Here is an 8,027-nt window from a genome sequence, read left to right on the forward strand (position 1 = left end):
AGGTTGTAAGTGTAAAACCAAAACACGTTTGAACTACTTTACTCTACTTCACTTCTAATGCTCAGATCGGCCTTTGTATGCACACGCTATGTTCCATTGCAGACCTGTTTACAGTTAAAGCACTAGGATTTAATTGGAACACAAATATCCATCCCCACTCTCCACCTTTTCTCAGCTTCAGTCCCTCCCTTCCCCCATCTTTAGAAACCAAGTTAAGGTGTAAAGAGCACACTGGAGTTAAATATTAAACAAAACAGAGGTGAGAGCTCTATGCAGGGGGTAGATAGCAAAAACCTTCAGTCGCTGCATACAGTTGAGCGTTCAGTATATTTCACAGTGTAGTGTGTAAATTATCAAGTTTGGTAACATAATACAGGGTAGACTTCTCATTACATTGCAATGTTCTACCATGCAATTCAAATGTACTAGCTAGAGTGTACTATAGATGCAGCATGTTAAATGTACTTGACATGTATATTCTTTTCCGAAGTCTAAATACTAAATAATCACTGACATGTGCTATCATTTTACCATAATTTGTTTAAAAAACAGCTTTAACTATAATGCATCTCAAGGGAACCTGCAATTCATAACCCTAAAGGCTTTGTAGAGCAACAAGGATACCCTGCCCAGAATACAGACCACCTGAAACAGTGACCCCACCTTACAAGATTGCTAAAACTCTGTTGGACCTGCTCTAATTGAATTATATTGTAAAGTTTTTACCAACCATACTCAACATGATGTGGCAAATAATACAATAAAACTGCAAACACTCCAGGCTAAAACAGGCACTTACTGAGTAAGAATTAACTCCTCTAAGGACTACTAAGACAAGTAACCATCTCTCCTAAATGTCTTACACAAACTGTAGTTTCACTAGCTCTTCTAAAACCTACTTCAGGATCATGTAAATGCTTACTGGTATCAGCTTTTCTATACCTGGGTGCACAAATAATGCATTGTAAAAAGGACAATTTAGCTGGGCACTCATAAAGGCAAAAGTCATTAAGGTGAAAACGCAGGACTTGGCAAATTCTTGTGGAATTTAGGAACTGAACGTTTTAGTAGCTAACTGCCCGGAACAGCATTACGTATAGAGATGGTGGATGTAAAAAAAAACCCTAACATTTGAGGTATTCTAAACAAAATTTTCAGGGCCATTTACTTCTTGGTTCCTCCAATGTATCCATCTGTGACAACTATCTGCAGCTAAAGATGAGGCAGGATAACTCTACCAAAAGAGGTCTTCTAAAGATGAAGAAATAGTTCAATATTTAAGCAACTTTCATTAGTAGAAATTAGGTTTAGTCCTAAACAATTTATACTTCCACAGCCACATTGAACCCAGAAGGATGTTTTACAAGCTAGTGACACACACACACTCACACAATGTAAACATACTGTATAAAAAAGAAAAATTTAAACGTGTGCCATTCTTAGTAGAGGCTAGACTTGTGCATTCGGATTCATAAGTATTTCATGTCAATTCATACAAATCTCTGAAAATGAGGCCAGACCCCCATGAAATGGACACAAAGAAAGCAAAAAAGTCACAGTTTTTCATCCGAAATTTGCAGGCTTTGAATGTCTCGCTATCTTCTATGTCGACCACTTCCATGTCTCACAGCTTTGCTTCCGTGTCTTGCATCTTTTTCTTCTTCCTTTGTCCAGATCTCCACGGACATAACCTCCCGGGCCAACCTTCGCCAAAATAACAAAGCTTCCATTGACATCCTCTCCCTGGATTGGAGGGCCGGGGTAGAGAACAACACCGGACACCATTTTCCCCTAAGATAAACCTGCATAAACTACTGCCAAAATGGCAGAGCATCTGGTGACATCCATTCTCCAATCAGGCGAGTGGGAGGAGATTACCACCAGAAGATCTGCCATTTTCTGGAGGTTCGCCAAGAGGTTATGTCCACAGAGATGTGGATGTAAAGACTAAAGGAAAGCTAGAAGAGAGGAAGGACAACAGGAAGACAAGGAAGTGGAGCTGCGAGACACAGAAGCAGAGGTGGTCGGCAGAGAAATTAGGGAGACATTCCGAGAGCGTGAGAGAGAATGAATGAAAATGAGAGTGAATGGGCATCAGAAAACAAAATCCGTTCCCAAATTTAAAATGGGGCTCAATTTTTGTCCTAAGCAATCGTGCAGGAATACATTGTACATATCATTTTTGACCTATTTGCACATGTCTAGTAGAGGCCAATGCCTAAATAACAGCTTTACCTGTCATGTGCATTTACAGTATAGCATTGTGACAAGTAATTTTATCGTGTGGTTCACTGTGGAAGGAAAGTGTCCAGACCTTACTGTATCCGATATTCCTGTAACACCATTTTCACCTCCTCACCGAAGAAAATTCTTCAGATATCTATATTTCCAGTATACCAGTACCCGTTCGATGAGTCAGTCTCCATTCTGGGTGTGTTTTCAAGTTGCATTACACAAACATACTAACCACAAACGTTCTCACAAAGCCAAAATGCAGACATGATATTGGGAAAACTTGAGAATCTACTTACAAAGATGCCTGCTTAGTAGACTTTTGGCAGGCACACATGGCTGTGGTTTTGTATTGTCTAAATCACCTCAGGAGTCAGAAGTAGAACACAGGTGTGTAGATTTCAGTCTATGTTCCCAATGATTTCTTTACTAGTAGTTCTAGTAGTTTTAAGCATGGTGATTTTTAAGAAGATTGGCTGAGATAGTAACTGAAGGTCATCTTGGTCCTTTAGCCTGAAGACAGATTCATGTCCATGGCTCAGCATAAAATCTAACTGCAGGGCACGTCACCATGCAGTCCGGGAAACTAAGTCTACTCAACAACACAAAATCTGGTGCCTTATTATCTTTTGAAAATGATCTCTTAATGCATATTGTATGGGTACATTTCCATACCTTGGAACTCTTCAGACCCGGAGTCTCTGGGTGAAGCCTTGTTTCTTTTTTTAAAAAAATTATCCCCACCCCTCCAGAATTCCAAATCTATGGACACTAAAAGAAAATTTAGATAATAAGATGTAGTAAAACAGCCCCCCTTTTTAACGTAGAGGGAAAATAGAATAGCAAAATAATATTACTAAACTGAAAAAACACATGACAAAGGATATTGTTAAACACAACATTTTCTCAAATGCAAATGCATTTATTATTAGCTTCTTAATTCAAGTGTGACTTTAATTTACATTTAAAATGCAATGAGTCAGGATTCTCAGCATTGCAGACTAGTCTATTTTGCTGGGACAAATAACTAGATGTAACATGAAGAACAATGTGGTTTTTGCCCTAGATTCCATGGTAACTTTGATTCATTTTGTAGATACAGGGACAGTAACATTCACAACCCTATTCTTGCTCACATTGGAGGGCAGGCAACTTTTGGAAGACAATAACCAGCATTACCTCAGCATTTTTTGTAACACCATATTGCCGTGTTAAATGATGTAATACAGTGCAGTACTCAGTAACTTAGAGCAGTGGTGTGCACCCCGGTAATTGGGTACTTGCTCTAATTCCATTCACGGAACAGAATTGTACGATGACAAGCATACCACCTAAAATTATCTTCCGCAACTCATGTGATGAAACACGTAGACGGATCTGTTATGACCAGTGACAATGAAATACAACCCAGTTGAATGGACCTGGAATGTGAAACTGCATTCAAATAACGTACAAGCAGTGTTTGATGTCACTGTGTTTAACAACATTTGTCTTCAGATGTGTCACTTTGAAACTCTGCCCTACAACTGCTAGTTAAAGCCAGTTTTTCCCCTCGCACCAGAACAGTTTCTTTTACACATGGATGCAAACACATGCAAAAAAATAAACAGTTAACTTTAAAATCATTTGGCTACCCCAGAATTTAATTTTATTTATATTTTTTATATTTTATATCAAAGAAACAAGAGTGCTTATGTGACACACGAATCAGAAAGCTAAATAAATGGTGATATCAAGTGAATGGACAACAATATTAATTTCCTCCATTCCAAAGTGATATCCCAACTCGCTGGTCAAAAACATACAGCCAAACTGGAGATGTGCAGAATATAGAAGAGAAAGAAAATAAACAACAATACTGTAATATATCATTACATTCATAATGCACTCACAACTTGAATGTGGTATGATAGGCCTTAAGTATTTAAAATATTTCCTTTAATGACCAAATCTATTATGACCAAAGAAGATACACCAATAGCACAGCAATCATTTCAGGAAGTTGTGTCTTTAAAAGCCAAGCAGCATGTGAATGAAATAAATAAAACTCCATCATTATTGACGGTCTATTGTCTGTGACTTACACACCAGTCAAGGACTACCGTATTTGCTTGATTATAAAATGACCCTCATTATAAGATGACCCCCCCAAAATTTAAATATTAATTTAGAAAAAAAAAGAAAAAGCCTGAATATAAGACTAACCTATAGGAAAAAGGTTTTATTAGTAAATCTTAATTCATATGTAAACTATTTTTTCATATTTAATAAAAATTATGATTGATAAAAATGCATTTTTTGTTTTTATTTCATTTTATTTTCCACCCTCCCCCAAAGTTATGCACACCTGCCCCACGGCTTGCTACTCTGCCCCCAGATATGCCTTATACCTCATATATGCCACTCTGCCTCCCTGATATGCCACTCTGCCCCCAGATATGTCTCATACCCCCTATTTACCACTCTGCCACACAGATATGCCTTATTCCCCCCTATTTGCCAATCTGCCCCCCTGATATGCCTTATACCCCCTATATGCCCCCCCAACTTACCGATGCATCCCCATACTTGTCCCCCGTGCTTCGTTATAGAACCCCGGCTGAAGTGCCGACAGCAGCGGAGGTTGTCTGTGCGCATTACGCAAACGTTCACGGCTGCCAGAGAGGAGGATCCAGGTCCCTCCATTTGCTCTGAAAAAACCTTGTCTTATAATTGAGCAAATACGGTATTTCTCCTAAAGCAGCTAGGCTGGCCCAGGAGAAACATTGTACATTGCTGTACAAGCAAACTTTAATTTCATTCAGGGAGTGGTCAATGTCTAAAAGCAAACTGTCCAGGTCATCGGGAGAAAACAGCATTTAACTTCTAAATTCATGAGTTCAAATTGTTGAGTTAGTATTGTGATATTGGATTAGTGGAGATTTGTTTGCTTTACATTATACCAGAGGCATGCAGCCATCTCGTGTTACAAACTGTATGCTGACTATGGTGTGCGCACGATTTACTGTATGCCGGAAACAGTGATTATGACACCTCTGCAGACAGGGATATCCTTAAAACATATTCCGTCTGAGACATTCTGGAATGCAGTTTGACACACACCTGTTATCTATCTTTACAATAAGCCTAAACACGAAACAATATGGCCAACAGGCACAACCAGAGGAAATTACCCTAAAAAGAAACAAATTATGGATACGGTATTTTCAGAGCAAATGGGGGGACCTGGATCCTCCTCTCTGGCAGCTGGTGAACGATAAGTTGAAAAGTATGGCAGGGTTGCCACATTAGGCATTTGAAATTAGTGCTCACTTATGCACTTTGCACAAAATATGTATGCATGCATTCTTCATAATAAAAGATCACAGCTCATCATCTGCATTTCTACATAAAGAATATTTGGTGGGGCTAAGGCTTAGGGAGCCCCCAGCAAGACAGGAGCTACAGGGGCCTGCGCTACATCCCTGATTTCAACAACTATGATGAAGCAACCAGGCCTGTAGAGGATTATCCACAAGACCAGCCTGTTTGCAATCCTTCAGGCATTTTTCAAGATCCCTGTATTAAGGGGAATCTGAAATAAATATGAAATATATGCTATGCCTTTATTTCCCATTTCAGAGGTGAAAAAAGACCTATTGCAGCGGTTCTCAACCTGTGGGTCGCGGCCCCTTTTGGGGGTCGAACGACCCTTTGACAGAGGTCGCCTAAAACCATCGGAAAACACATATTTCACAATATATAATTACATAATTTTATGGTTGGGGGTCACCACAACATGAGGAACTGTATTAAAGGGTCGCGGCATTAGGAAGGTTGGGAAGCACTGACCTATTGATTGTTTCTTCAAGATAGTGAGTGACCTTTGCCATGGTAAAGGATGTGGTTTTACCATATAAATATAAAATCCACACAATCAGGATTCATGGTTACATCTTAATAATGTAATAAATGCATTCAATAAACTATATGCACATTCAATGATTTCATGTCATAACCTTATTGTTCAGTTACACTCGTACAACTCCTTTAAGCTGCATTACTATCCCAGGACTTTCCACTACTACATACATAATTTCACAGACAATTTAAACACCCATCCTACCACCGGCCCCTGGCTGCTTTCCAATGCACTTTAACGCAAATGTCTCCTCTAAATAAAAGTTTCCTTCCTTGCAAACATATGGAAGGCTTCACCAAAATCACATTTTCATCATTTGCAGTATTTGCCCTCCCTCCCCAAGCTCCAGCAAAACATGTTATCTGCTTGCCAGTATGCAAGCATTGCATACTCACTGCCAGCCACGTCTGTTGCTGGCTCGTGCAAGTGTTCCAGGGGGTCGAACAACCACCACCCAAGCTCATAAAGCACTCCTAAGTGGGAATGTGCCAGTGACTAGTTGCTTCAAGTCTGGGGCAGGGCATTTATTGGCTTTCAAGCTTTGATAGCATTCCTCACTTAAGTTTCAGTTATAGGGCTACCTAGTATATCATTATATTTCTCCAGAATTACGTTGGATGCCTCTTCAGGTGGGACGACGTATTTCATCCTTCTCCCTCAAATGATCAAACTTGGGATAAAAAGCGGTTTATTATATTCCTTGGATTTGTTAATTTCCTTTATATAGCTTAAAAAATAAGAGACCTTAGTGAAATTCTGGCTCTTGAATTATGGTGTTTTTTTCTTTAACCACATAATGATTATTAATACACAGGGTTGTTTAATCACATTAGACAAATGTGGCAAAGCAACCCTTAACCATTCAAAAAATGGTAACATTAAAAAACATGTTTTTCAACTCCTTTCACTTCCTTTGCATCAGATGAGACATGATAACAATGCTGAGTTCAGTGGGCCCCAGACCCATTCATGCCATTTGCTTTTCTCTAATCAGTGGGATACCAACCACACACACGAATCTAGCCAGAAACAGCAAAATTGTATTCAAATAAGCTGAAAACCCTGCAGGGCCAACAAACAAATTATTAGCCAAGTAGTTCATCACTTGCACCGAGCACTGAAGCAAAACTGAAGCAAGGTAATTATACCTTAAATGAATAAATCCAGATAAAATTTCAGATATGGGATGCTCCACACGAAAAAAGGGTAACTTGCTGAACATTTTCCATTAAGAGACAGCTATGAATAAGTCCAGATAAATATTGTCTATAACTATATTATGATATCCCCAACAATACTAAATAAGAACATATATAAACTAATTTAACAGAGATGTTTGAGTTGTCCTCAAGATAGGAGTAGGATAAGGATGGAGGGAGAAGAGGGAAAGGGTGCATGTGTGTTAGTGTATGGTGATAAAGTATTGGCCAAATAAATAGTGGAACCAGGGAGCACTATCCCTAGGCTCACCTTTAGGTTTTGTATACCTATCCCACTGCCCAAATTATAGCTAATGGAACCCTGTTGCCCCCCCATCAACAACAAGTCAATAAAATAATTTTATTTCGAGACACCTCTGGGCAACCAAGACACCCCCTCTCACCAGATGACTTCATGTCTGTAAATGCCCAGAAACTCTGATGTGGCCATATTTTGTCTTTAATGCATCTTTGGTTTTTTATCCCTTAAGGACAAGGGGTTGCCCTTAAACCCATTAATGACAATGAATTATGAGCCCGTACAGGTTTTGTCGTGAAGGGGTTAATCAATCTAATAAAAATAAAGGGAAGAGAAATTCACCTTTTTTGAGATTTTATTGCCTCCACCAGTTTTTGCAGGTGTAGTGCCTGATCTGACATTGCACTTGTTCAGTTGCCATGGGGGCCGTCAAGGG

The sequence above is a fragment of the Spea bombifrons genome, chromosome 2 (assembly GCF_027358695.1).
Source record: "Spea bombifrons isolate aSpeBom1 chromosome 2, aSpeBom1.2.pri, whole genome shotgun sequence".
In the NCBI taxonomy this organism is placed as follows: domain Eukaryota; kingdom Metazoa; phylum Chordata; class Amphibia; order Anura; family Pelobatidae; genus Spea; species Spea bombifrons.